This window comes from Protopterus annectens, chromosome 13.part0 (genome assembly GCF_019279795.1).
Source record: "Protopterus annectens isolate FY-2018-M chromosome 13.part0, PAN1.0, whole genome shotgun sequence".
NCBI classification, from domain to species: Eukaryota; Metazoa; Chordata; order Ceratodontiformes; family Protopteridae; genus Protopterus; species Protopterus annectens.
Genome location: NC_056747.1, coordinates 1,200,133,298 through 1,200,148,133, shown reverse-complemented (window position 1 = coordinate 1,200,148,133; position 14,836 = coordinate 1,200,133,298). Strand labels below are relative to the sequence as shown.

Below are 14,836 nucleotides of genomic sequence, written 5' to 3'. Positions count from 1 at the left end.
TTCCAGTTGTTGTCAATAATCCGTTTAATTTCACTAGCCTGTTTTCCAAACTTTACAATGCATGCCCTTTGAAAATTTTGACCATTTTGTGCTGTATTAAGATTTCTAGCCTCCATGTTTGTCTGCTTTGGTGGTGGTCCTACACCCAAAACCGGTGTATATTTTTTTCCCCACTCTTTAATAATATACATGGTAACATCCTGCACTAAATTTTCAGGATATCCTCTATCCATAAATAACTTTTTCAGAAAGTTCATCTCCTTAAGGAAGTCTTCCTTTACCGTAGTCATCCTGGCCACTCTTATGGATTGTCCTTTAATAATACTTTTCTTCTGGGCATACGGGTGATTACTACTGTAGTTAAGGTAGCTATTACAAAAAGTTTCTTTTCTAAATATTTTAGATTGGAATTGTGTACCATCAGAGAATACATAGGAATCCAAAAAATTAATACCCTTGTAGTCAAAATTATGTGTAAACCTTAAATAATTTGTAGTGCTATTTATATAATCAACAAATTGGGTGAATTCTTCCTTTTTTCCTTTCCATAAAATAAAAATATCATCCAAATATCGGACATATAGTATCATATATTTATACCAGGGTGAACTGAACACAAATTCACTCTCCCAGTCTAATAGTACAAGATTTGCGAAAATGGGGGCACAAGCTGCCCCCATTGCCACACCATTATTCTGCTTGTAGTATTCCCCATCAAAATATATGAAATTGTTGTCCAATACTATGTTGATAAACTCATTTATAAGTTCTTTTTTATCTTCACCCAACTTGCTACAAATGTTAACACTCTTCATAAACCTATTTATTCCATCCTCCTTGGGTATACATGAAAATAAGTCCTTAATGTCTACTGTTGCAAAAATTAATTCAGGGTTCCATGAGTAAATTTCCCTAGGAATTCCCAAGAGTCCTTTATAATATGATTAATATTCATGTATATATTCTTTAACCATTGATCAATAACCTTCCCATATGGAAAAGTTTTACTATAAGTCCCTGCAATTATAGGTCTAAGTGGCGGGTCAAGTATATCTTTATGTACTTTAGGTATACCATTAATAGTGGCTAATAAAGGATATTGTACCTTTTCATTAACCCAATCCAAACCAGTAGTCTGTGGAATGACGGTATATAAATCTTTCACTTCAATAGTGACTAATAGGTATTTCTTGTCAAATACTATATTGTTGATGTGTTCCAAGAATGATCAGGAGTCTTTGCATATCTGAATTTCATGTTTTAGCAATTTTGTCAACTCACAGTCTAAGTACTGGGCACATGCAGCTTTGCCCCCCACACCTCCCCTACTTAAATATACCAACTCCGAGACCGCACTACAGTGCTGAAATTGGCGAAGTACCGAAGCGGCCAAGCAAATTCTTTCCCAGGGAAAGAATTTACTTACATGCCGCTTCGATATTTTGCAGTTTCAGTTTTGTCAGTTCGACCAACACGCATTCGAAAACATGCATCTTCGGTCTGCTGATAAGAACCCGTTTTTAGCATTAAGCATGGTTTGCAGTTTATGAGTGTACCTAGCTGTATCCATGATCACAACCCCTCCCCCCTTGTCTGGTTTCATGATCCTAACATCTTGCCATAATTACACATTATTTAAGGTTTATGATTTATGTATAACAGTTTGGCACAATTACAGATGTTTAGAATTTTATACATACACACACACACACACATATATATATATATATATATATATATATGTGTGTGTGTGTGTGTGTGTGTGTGTGTGTGTGTGTGTGTGTGTGTGTGTGTGTGTGTGTGTGTTCAGGGAACTTCAATTTATGGGACATGAAGGGTTAATTTTCTTGGGATGATGTCTGTAGTTTCATCCAATCAGAAAACTATTTAAATTTCAGATTGATTTTATTAATTTGTCTGGTGTTTACATTTGTTAAACGAAAGCGGCCATAAGGTTATTTTATTAATTTTACAAATAAATTATCAAGTTCTTTTATCTTGCAACTTTTTTGTGCCTTCTTGCCTTTTGGTTTGGTGAGGTATTGTCACTGTTTACTTGTTTTTCTTCAGTTGGTCTTTGTTTCTTCAGCAGTTTGAAAATGCTACTTCATGCTGGTTTGGTCATAGTCCAGAAGACAGTGCTGTCATCAGTCAGCATAAGTGTTATGGCCATTTCAGCGAGATACCCGCCATAAAATTGATTTGCAACTATAGTGATGTGCTTAGTATATTTCAATAAGTGCATGCACATTTAACTTATCCTGCATTTCTAGTGTACTGCAAAGTCCTACATTTCCAATATCCACCCTGCATACAGCTATTTTACTTTTTAGGGTTCTAGGAACTGTTTTTTTTTTCCTTTTGTTTATATGTTGCATTTTATAATCATTGACCTAATCCCATTCATACATTTTGGCAAATTCAAATTACCAGCTGCCAATCCATTTAAAACTCTAGATTGTAATGAACTGCATAAAAATGTAAATGTCTCAAGCTGCGTTACTAGTCACAAATCTCAAATCACTACTTGAGCACTGAGTGAGGGGTTGGCATAATGGTTAAAGTGTTTACCTTACAGACACAAGGTGCTGGGTTTGATTCTCACACAAGACAATTAGCTAGGCTTAAAATGGTCCACATGGGCAGTTAGACTAGTACTAACCTATAAACCTCTTCTCCTATGAAATAAATAGCATTTGTAGTAATAAGTGGTAATGGTGACTGGACAAATGCATACCATTCTGACAAAAACATTGTCACCTTCTCAGTAAATGCATCCTAAAATATCCTTGATGTGGGCCTCCTTTTGATTTTTGCTGAAAAGAAGTTTTTCTATTTGTTCTTAATGTGACACAATGAGCAACCCATTTTGGTGATTATATTTTTAGTTCAATAAACCATATGAGCCACAGAATCACCGGGTCATCTAGCTTCTGATCTTTATGCCCTAACCAAACTCAACAACTGCCATAGAAAAGGTAAGTAGTCATTGCAGTGGCAAGTCAGCTGGAGTCTTCCGCTTTTCCCCTCAGCATGTCCTCTCTCTTAACCTGTCACACTGCAGTAAAATTAAAAGATACTGCTATTGAGAAGCAGCACCCTCAGGGTTTTATATATGTACAAGCCAGGACAGAGGGGCAATGCTACGATGAACCATCCTAGAAACATACACTCTATCTAGGAGCACTACTTTACAAGAGCTGTGCTCTGGAGCTGAAGCAACTGTGCCAGCAGTAGCATATATCCCAGGCAGAACTCCAAGAGTGCACGGCATGCCTTCCTTCTGCAAGAGCGTTACTGAGATCAGTCAACACTAGAAATGTACTGTGAGCCCAGCTTCATGGCACAGAGGGATGTGGAGCCCTGAGTATGACTAGAACTGAGTTTGATTAGCAGCTGGGGTACTGGAGGAGCCAGGTGGGGGTGGGAGTGAATTATTTTCACGTGCTTGTCCACGCTCAAGAGAAGGTTATAGGTTCTGCTTTCAGCCAGATGATTCCTGGTAGAAACTAGAGTTCCGGCTATCATTAGTGGCAAAGTTGAGTGACTTTATCAATCTATGTGGTGATGTACATGATGACACATGCATACTCTGCCCTAATCAAGGTATCCCCTCCTCTCAGACCCCCCCCCCCAAATCCCTGCCAGCAAGCTGAATGTATAATGCCCACCTTGTGACTCTTACTCCAAGGATTACAGGGGACAGGGGTGGTGATCTCATTAGAATATACTCTGGTAAGGCTTTGCCTTCATTGAATAGGAAAAGCCCCGTACGGCTCTAGCAGTATTTCACTATTTCTGCATGAGGAAAACAAACAATCTTCATAAATGATATTGGAAGGATGTCAGCTGCCCAGGAACCGAGGACAAAAAAAAGGAATACAGTGTCAATGTCAAGTTCAAATGTAGTGTGTAATTTTAATGTTGTTCTCTTGTATGTTATGCATAACTGTAAAATTAGGGATGTGTATGCAGTGTTTATATACTAGAGTACAAAATAGTTGGAGAAATATTGAACTGCAGACATTCAGTATTAATTAAAATAAGAAGAGAGACATAGATCTGAAGAGTTTTAACATTAAATGATTGGAGAAATGCTTACATACAGACTTTCAGTTCAAACAAAGTCATTGGAGAAACACTGACTTGGATACTTTCAACATTAAAATATAATTCTAGTAGAAGCACTAACCTTGAGACTTAGTGAATTAGTAGAAATGGTGAGAGCAGTGGCAGTAAGAAACATTTGTAATGGAGAAATAAGTGAGATAATAAAAGACAAGCTAGATTTTTCAGTAGATTGTACTGGTAAAAATGACAACCATGTATTCAGCAGGTACCAGGAGGAAAACAGGCCCTTGTTCAAGAAAGGTAACAAAGAGTTGAGGGGTAATCAAGGTTCCCCTCTTATTTTGTATTTAAACATTCACTGGGTCCCATCCATAAAATGTATTTTATTCAGACTAGCAAGTCATGAATTAATTAAATGTGTGCTTCTGAACATCATTTCAGAAGCATATTACCTTTTACTTGAGCTCGTATTCTAATATAAAAACTATTAAAAAGCACACTTTAGAATTTCAAAGTTTTCTTTTACTAAATGCTGATTATAGTTAATGGTCTGAAGATCATAAATCACATGTATTTTTATCTTTAACAAAAAAGAACCAGGCTATAACTCATACCACACTTTTCGGCCATGTAACCTGGACCGGAACACCAAAGGCGGAGGCGTGTCCATATTCATTAAGGATATCCACACCTCCAGGCTAGTTGTTCAGCATAATGCAGCCGAGGTTATCCAAGTGCAACTAACTCTGGGCAAAACTGCCATCCAAATTGTAGCTTGCTACAGATCACCCACCATGCCCCAAGATTCCCACTCCTCTTTTCTTGATGTACTGGAAAATATTAGGGTTCAACCAAACACCTTAATAATGGGCAATTTCAACTACCCCACCATTAACTGGGAAAACTACTCATGTACCAACTCCTTCACTCAATGTTTTCTGGAATTCATAAACTCCAATGCCCTGAATCAACTTATCCACACCCCCACCAGGGGCAACAATATCTAGTCATTACCAACATGAGTGACCGATGTTGCACACCTGAAGTCAACGCCTCATTGGTCCAATCCGGCCATAAGCTAATTACCCTAGATATCCACATCCTGCCCCCACCCTCCCATTAAGGAAACCATGGTAAAAAAATTCTCCAAAGCCAACTTCATGCTACTTAAGACAGAAGTGGTGAACTTCATGGCACCCATGCAGATGGACAATACAGTTATGACTACTAAATCCTACACAATTGCACTCTATAAGCACTTACATGAGTGCATGGATCGTGCTATCCCAAACAGAACCAGGACGCTATCCTCCAAAAAAAGGAAGCCAATCTGGTGGTCCCCTGCCATAAACAAACTGTACAACAGAAGGAAGAAACTGTTGCAAAAGAGAGTAAAATTCCATGAGTGGAGAAGCTCCCTGGTCAGCCTCAGTAAGAAGCTGTGATCCCTGATAAAATCCTCCAAAGCTAGTTACAAAAACAAAATCACCACTGATTCTAAAGACAGCCACAAAGCATTCTATATCTATGTCAAGAATCTCAATGGCAACACTCAGATCTGCTCTGAATTACAGCACAATGGCACTAAATATACAGACCCAACTGATATTGACAACATCCTGGCAGATAGATTCAGTGCTAACTTTACCCCCCCCCCCTCACCCCCTAAAGAGCCCATCTCTATACCGGAAGAATGCAAATTTCCTGTAATTACGGCTGCACAGGTAAAAACCACACTCTCCAAAGCCAAGAACACAGCATCCATGGGACCAGGCGACATCCCAGGCTGAGTTCTACATGAACTACAGAACAAACTGGCACCCCACCTAAGTACCATATTCAATCATAGCCTTACCTCAGGCTTTGTGCCTGCTGAATGGCGCACAGTGACGGTTATCCCACTCCACAAGGGGGAAGCCACCATGGACCCTGGGAACTACCGCCCCATTAGCCTGACGAGCCTGGTCTGCAAGGCCATGGAACGTATCATCATGGAACTTATAAACAAAGACATTGGTAATCTCCAAACTCTGGACCCCACCCAGTTCGGGTTTGTAAAAGGCAGGTCATGTCTCCTAAACCTGATAGACTTCTTTGAAGCAGTCACCAAAGCCGTAGACAAGGGTAAGGCGGTTCACACAGCCTATCTAGATCTTGCCAAGGCTTTCGACACCCTCCCCCACTCTGGAATTATAGATAAACTCACTAAACTTGGTATAAATCCCTATGTCACAAGATGGGTTGCCAACTGGCTCACTGACAGAACCCACACTGTGAAAGTAGCAGACTCCAAATCTGACTTCAGACCAGTGACAAGTGAAGTACCACAGGGTTCAGTCTGGGGTCCTCTCCTGTTTGGTATCTACTTCTCTGAAGTACAGGCTAACACAGAAGATCTTTGGCTAATGAAGATCACATATGACTGCAAACTAGGAGCCATAATCGAAACTCCTAACGATGTGGACATCCTACAAAAGGGCCTCACTAAGACAGATGTCTGGTGTCAAGGCCATGGCCTCAAGCTCAATGCCAAAAAGTGCATTGTCATCCCCTTTGGTAAAAACTCTGTACCCATGAACTACAACATAGGCGGTAGTATACTTAACACCGAAAGTGTGATAAGAGACCTTGGGACACAGGTGGACAGTAGTCTCTCCTTTGATAATCACTTTGCCACAGTAGTCAGGAAATCCTTCTACATGGCACACCTCATCACAAAAGGTTTCGCATCCAGAAAAAAAGAGGTCATTGTTCCCCTCTACTCATCACTCATTAGACCCATTATAGAGTACAACACCCCTTTTGGTATATACCTCACAAGACATCTACAACAACTATTAAGGCCACAGAAATACCTCACAAAGAGGATTACCAGCCTCAAACAGATGCCCTACGCAGACTATCTCAAAAAACTCCAGCTTTACTCCGTCGCATATCGCCTACTCAGAGGTGATCTCTGCCTAACATACAAAGCTATGTCAAACCCAGAGCTGTTGTACATGCTCCACTTAAAGAAATTCCAATCCCTCAGAGCTACACGCTCTAGGGACCTAAACCTTGTCACCACAATAAACAGAACATGCCGGAGGGATAGATTCCTGTCCCAGAGACTTCCCATACTCTGGGATAAACTACCTATCTATATCAAACAAAGCTCCGCATTAGCACCCTTCAAAAAAATCTTGATGATTGGATGTGAAATAGGAAATTCACCCCGGGGATCACTTCTGTGGCTCTGCTCGACAGTGGCACAGGAAAATAATTTTCTTGGGTGGCAAAAGCCAGGGTACCTTTTTGGCTGGGCTTGTATAGGCCCCAGGGCCAATAGCCTAGTACCTACCTATGAACCTATGAAGGTGCCCATGCTCTCTAAGGCTTCATTGTGTAGCTTGCATACAGCGATGAAGGCCTAGTCATTTCTTTCTTTGCTTACACCTGCATTGATGGCTGAAATGTCATTTTTTTTTACCTTAATGACTGGCACTGTCTATATTTTTGATTCCTTCAATGGGAAGGAAGGTTTCTTACAGACATTAACTACTTTTCCATATATGAATTTCACCTCTTGATGGGTCATGACAAGACCACAGTGTGGTTCTTTCTGTGTTATCATATCAAAATTGTTGAAAGCATTCCTGTTTGTGAGACAAATAATTGCTAAGTGTGCAATTTGTAGTCTTTGTTAATATATATATATATATGTGTGTGTGTGTGTGTAAAACAAGAAAAGTGCAGTTCCACGGCTGATAAAAGATGAAATTCCAAATCCAGTGTAGTCAAAAAGTTTATTGAAAAAGATGAGCGCTTTCACAATTCAAACAATTGCTTCTTCAGATCACAAAAAGACCAAAAAAAACCCCCACAGGTTTAAATATTCCATCAATTAACTATAATTAATCATGTTATATGTAAAACAGTAGTGAATGTCAAGAAGAGAATTATTTAGACCAGAGCCTTTATGCGCTCTAAGTCTGAGAATCCATCTAGTTTCTTTGCGTTCAGTGTTATTAATAATATCACCTAACCTCATATCAGTCCTGGTAACCTCCAATACCTGAAAGGTAAATTTATGCTGATCCCCTTCCTGTGCTACATAAAGGCTCGGTCTAAATGATGTAGTTCCCCTGAAACCAGAATTAAAGAACAGGGTTTGAGAAAGTTGTTATTGTATCTTTCGGCTTTTCCCGGTTAGGGGTCGCCATAGCGGAACTCCGGTCTGCTAATGATTGGCAGTAGATTTTTACGTGCCAGGGAGTAATTTTATATAATATTTACACTACATTGGTTAAGATAATGTATATAAACAACATAAAAAATATATTTAAGTATACCTAGATTTTCAGGTTATTTAAAATGTTGTAGATTTTTAATAGTTTTTATGCATCTTGTTTACATATATGTTTTTTATGAAGGATGTTTTTTAATGTGGTTGTCTATTTAAATAATTCTCTTCTTGAGCACATTCACTACTGTTTTACATATTACATGACTAATTATTGTTAATTGATGGAGTATTTAAACCTGTTTTTTTTTGGTCTTTTTGTAATCTGAAGAAGCAATTGTTCGAATTGTGAAAGCGTTCATCTTTTTCAATAAACTTTTTGACTACACTGGATTTGGAATTTCATCTTTTATCAGCCGTGGAACTGCACTTTTCTTGTTTTTTACCTGTTGACTGGTTTAGTGCAGTTAACAGTTGTGAGGTATTTATATATTTTATATATATATATATATATATATATATATATATATATATATATAATATTCAACATAACTGTTGTACACTATACCATAGAAAGTATACAGAAATTGCTGGTAAGGTATTTGTCGGCGCATGCTATTAGTACATGGAAAGGGATGAAACATGAATTCTAGTAAAAATCATATGTGCTCATATTTGACATATGAAAACTGAATTAAAGCTTTGGTGAAAATGAGATATAACATCTGGAAAGCACAAATCAGATACAGAAAAAAGCATTAATTGTCTCCTGTATGATTTAAATATTTCCATGAAGGATAGTGAATATAAGTATAAAGAAAGTGTTCAGACTTATTGCTTTGCATAGTTTTCTAGACAAAAAATACAATTAAAGTTTTTCTTTGCAAAAGTGGTATTTCTCTTATTAATCCAAACTTCACCTTCAGCGATATGACATTGCCTCCCCCAAAGTTCATTAAAACCATGCTGTCTTACTATAAATTATATGTTTGTGCCAAACATCAGTATGTAAAACTACCAATGGTGCAAACTGTTTCTCATTTGTTTAATAAATGGTGTTAAGTAGTTGCAAGTGATTGATTATACCAAATATTATTATAATTGTTATTAATTTACAAATATTAACTTCCAGTTGTCTGCCCTTCCAGCCTTCCATAACTTAAGAATGACATAACAGGATAATAAATGAATAGTTGGGTTAACCATGTGGATAATTGTACTGTTCATGCCAAACTGAAATCCCACTTAAAGGTTATCATTATAAAATTACAGTAAAACTGTTAAAGAAAACAGACTTAGTGACCCAGAATCATTGGTATGCGACTGTGTCTAATTTAAACATAATACCATGCCCAAGTACCCAAAATAGGATGCTTCAAGTAGGGAGAATTGTTATCCCTTGGAAGTGAATTGTTCCATAAGATAACTGGGAGCACTGTGGGTAGGTAAGACCACTGGAACAACACCCTTGCTGGCTGTGATTAAAAACCAGGAAATAAAACAAAAATAAGGGATACAAATTGTAAGTAAGCCTTCATTAACATTATTTTAGCTCTGTTTTGTCAAGGGGATTTCTAACATCTGGCCTCATTGAGCAATTTGCAGTGATTTATTACTTTTATATTTTCTCATATAAATTCATCCCTTGAAATATTATCAGGTTATTTTTATTGACCTAACAATCCTGAAAATGTTTGTTTTTCTTGTCAATTATATGCTATTGGTTTTAGAGTGTGTATCAGTTTGTTGAACTGAAGCATTTGTCGTGAGCTAATACATTATAAAGCACTGATGATCAAACCATCATTTTTTTGAAAAAAGTATTTTTTGCAAGAGCAATAGTGACTGTATCCAAATACCCAAACAACTAAATAAACATGCTAGCTCTGACATTGTACAGTCTGTACCACACAAAAGGAAACCTGCAGCAAAGCTGACAGCAGTCACCCCAAATCAGATCACAAACCCCAGATTCTTGCCTCAAAATACTACAAGCCCCATAACATTGTAATTACAGCATTACTGCAAAAATACACAGGAAAACACAATGCAATAAAACACAGAGTCAACTAGCTTATACAGTTATCTGTACAGTCAGTTAAAGGATTACTTTAGCAAAGGTTGAGAAATTTAAAAGTTTTGTTTTCATCTTTTTAAGTTACTGGCAGGTCATATTACAACTGACTGAAACAATTTTATGAAAATTCATTTTTAGTTTAACATGCATGATAACTACTATGTTGTTATGCAGAGTATATATATATATATATATATATATATATATATATATATATATATATATATATAGGCAGAATACATTAATTTGATCAAGCTAACCTTGCTTAATCGGTATAACACCCAGTGTTATTACTGAATTTCTCACTGCCGAACAGTCAGAATGTTGTACAAAACACTGAATGTGACATTTCCGACTGCTCTACCACCTAAACAAGCACTACCATGGGTCAAAAAGGGGGGATATTTTGCGATTTGCAACAATTGCATTCGTATTTATGAGGCTTGGCCACACTGCTTTCAACTGTATTCCGATCGACCATCCACCGGCCAATCAAATGAATGTATACCATATAGACAGTAAATCATCCCTACAAAATCACCTTTATGACATAAATACTGCATAAAATAAGAACATCAGTGCAGTTACTTGGATTCATTTTCTAATAATGATACTATAGTGCAGCACAAAGGTGGTTCTGTGCTCCTGATTGTGACAGTCAAATGAAAGATGCTCTTCACCAACTTCCTTCAACACTGCTTGCAATTCTTTCTGGAAAAAACAAACTCTGCTCACTAACTACATCTTCTGTTAGTACAATTTTGAATTAAATGGGACACATCCCCGCAGGAAAAAAAAAAACATATTTTTGGTTGACCCCAATATTTAACACTCCCTTTCGTTCCATCTACTATCCCCGCAGTTGGAACATGCTGCAATTTATTTTTTTTTTCAGTGTAACAAAATCTCCCATTGCCCCATTCCATTTTCTTCTGTCATCCATGTTGTTTTTCTTCTTTTTAATTTCATGACATCATGACATATACTGAGGAGGAAAGGGAATGAACAGGAAACCATGACAACTCTGACACAGTCAGAGTTGTGGAGTGATAGGCTAGTGATTTCCCATATGAAACAGCAATGGATGACACAGGAGGAAACTGAAGAGAATGTGACACAGGAAGATGTTTTTGGAACTTTCTGTAGAATGCCCTCATGAAATGGAAACAAACAATGTAGTCTCAGTTTAGAAGACAATGATCTAACAGAAGAGTTGCTTGATGTAATAGAGACTTATATGACGTTATACGGGCCTCCTTTGAGGTGAAGGAATGGCATTTAGTGACTTTAGATGTCAGTTCATTATTTACAGTTATTCCTAATGTTACTGGCATTGAATGGATGAATAAAAATTTAATGAGTCAGAATGGCTTTAGTGCCAGTAAAGTAGAGCTGCTAAGTGCTTTATTGGAGATGATATTATATAATAACATCTTCGTGTTTAATGGGAATTATTGCTTACAAAATGATGGGGTAGCTATGGGCATATTGTGTGCCAATAGCTATGCCAATCTTATTATGCTAATATGGGAGCAAGGTTATGTCATGACAGGCTTATGCAGTGCACACATTTTGTTCTACAGGCATTTTGTGGGTGATTTGTTTATGATTTGGAAGGGAGCACTAAGTGAATTATTGCAATATATTGAATATATTAACAGAAGTACCACCTGTCTTAAGTTTACTGTTAATTTTTCTAAAACTGAGATAGGCTTTCTGGATGCGTTGATTATGGTTACACATGATGGTGTGATTGACATAATGTATAGGAAATCTTGCTACAGGAGCAACTTTTTACATTGTAGCAGTATGCATTCACACTACGTGTTCAATAACATTGTTCAAGGACAAGGTTTGAGATTATCAAGGGTGAACGCCAATGATGACAATTTTGTAATGGAAATAAGAGATCTAAAGGATAAATTTACGGATAGAGAATATAATAAAAATGAAGTACATAATACATTGGAAAAAGTATGTAAGGACAGGAGTAATAGAGGTAGACTGTAGTTTTCATCAAATCCACCCGTATTAAGATCTAACCAAGTTAATAATAGTAGGTGAAGGGTAACAGTCACTTTTTCCAGAAGTCCAGGATATGTTGTTGATGTCATTAAGAAACATTGGCCTATTATTACCACTAATATTGATATGAAGGATATAGTAGGAGAACATCCTAGTTTTGTTTATAAGAAAAAGAGGTCATTGAAGCAAATGTTATGTTATCCAGAAAAACTTATTAAAGGCAAATCCCATAAAAAATCCAGTCAAGCAGTAACTAGACCATGCCATTGCTGCAATTATTGTAGTTACATAGATGCACCCTAAATGTTTTTAATGTTTATGCTACCTGTGGTTCTTCTCATAGTATATATTTCTCCAAAGCCAACTTCATGCTTCTCAAGACAGAAGTGGTGAACTTCATGGCACCCATGCAGATGGACAATACAGTTATGACTACTAAATCCTACACAATTGCACTCTATAAGCACTTACATGAGTGCATGGATCGTGCTATCCCAAACAGAACCAGGACGCTATCCTCCAAAAAAAGGAAGCCAATCTGGTGGTCCCCTGCCATAAACAAACTGTACAACAGAAGGAAGAAACTGTTGCAAAAGAGAGTAAAATCCCATGAGTGGAGAAGCTCCCTGGTCAGCCTCAGTAAAAAGCTGTGATCCCTGATAAAATCCTCCAAAGCTAGTTACAAAACATAAATCACCACTGATTCTAAAGACAGCCACAAAGCATTCTATATCTATGTCAAGAATCTCAATGGCAACACTCAGATCTGCTCTGAATTACAGCACAATGGCACTAAATATACAGACCCAACTGATATTGACAACATCCTGGCAGATAGATTCAGTGCTAACTTTACCCCCCCCCCCTCACCCCCTAAAGAGCCCATCTCTATACCGGAAGAATGCAAATTTCCTGTAATTACGGCTGCACAGGTAAAAACCACACTCTCCAAAGCCAAGAACACAGCATCCATGGGACCAGGCAACATCCCAGGCTGAGTTCTACATGAACTACAGAACGAACTGGCACCCCACCTAAGTACCATATTCAATCATAGCCTTACCTCAGGCTTTGTGCCTGCTGAATGGCGCACAGTGACGGTTATCCCACTCCACAAGGGGGGAGCCACCATGGACCCTGGGAACTACCGCCCCATTAGCCTGACGAGCCTGGTCTGCAAGGCCATGGAACGTATCATCATGGAACTTATAAACAAAGACATTGGTAATCTCCAAACTCTGGACCCCACCCAGTTCGGGTTTGTAAAAGGCAGGTCATGTCTCCTAAACCTGATAGACTTCTTTGAAGCAGTCACCAAAGCCGTAGACAAGGGTAAGGCGGTTCACACAGCCTATCTAGATCTTGCCAAGGCTTTGACACCCTCCCCACTCTGGAATTATAGATAAACTCACTAAACTTGGTATAAATCCCTATGTCACAAGATGGGTTGCCAACTGGCTCACTGACAGAACCCACACTGTGAAAGTAGCAGACTCCAAATCCGACTTCAGACCAGTGACAAGTGAAGTACCACAGGGTTCAGTCTGGGGTCCTCTCCTGTTTGGTATCTACTTCTCTGAAGTACAGGCTAACACAGAAGATCTTTGGCTAATGAAGATCACATATGACTGCAAACTAGGAGCCATAATCGAAACTCCTAACGATGTGGACATCCTACAAAAGGGCCTCACTAAGACAGATGTCTGGTGTCAAGGCCATGGCCTCAAGCTCAATGCCAAAAAGTGCATTGTCATCCCCTTGGTAAAAACTCTGTACCCATGAACTACAACATAGGCGGTAGTATACTTAACACCGAAAGTGTGATAAGAGACCTTGGGACACAGGTGGACAGTAGTCTCTCCTTTGATAATCACTTTGCCACAGTAGTCAGGAAATCCTTCTACATGGCACACCTCATCACAAAAGGTTTCGCATCCAGAAAAAAAGAGGTCATTGTTCCCCTCTACTCATCACTCATTAGACCCATTATAGAGTACAACACCTTTTGGTATATACCTCACAAGACATCTACAACAACTATTAAGGCCACAGAAATACCTCACAAAGAGGATTACCAGCCTCAAACAGATGCCCTACGCAGACTATCTCAAAAAACTCCAGCTTTACTCCGTCGCATATCGCCTACTCAGAGGTGATCTCTGCCTAACATACAAAGCTATGTCAAACCCAGAGCTGTTGTACATGCTCCACTTAAAGAAATTCCAATCCCTCAGAGCTACATGCTCTAGGGACCTAAACCTTGTCACCACAATAAACAGAACATGCCGGAGGGATAGATTCCTGTCCCAGAGACTTCCCATACTCTGGGATAAACTACCTATCTATATCAAACAAAGCTCCGCATTAGCACCCTTCAAAAAAATCTTGATGATTGGATGTGAAATAGGAAATTCACCCCGGGGATCACTTCTGTGGCTCTG

At 38.4% G+C, this 14,836-nt stretch overlaps 1 protein-coding gene across 2 annotated transcripts in view; it reads left to right on the top strand.

Moving 5' to 3' along the window:
- The window catches only part of KCNH6 (potassium voltage-gated channel subfamily H member 6), a 1,196,060-nt gene that overhangs the window by 380,777 nt on the left and 800,447 nt on the right, over nucleotides 1–14,836 (top strand). The gene's annotated exons all lie outside the window — the stretch shown is intronic.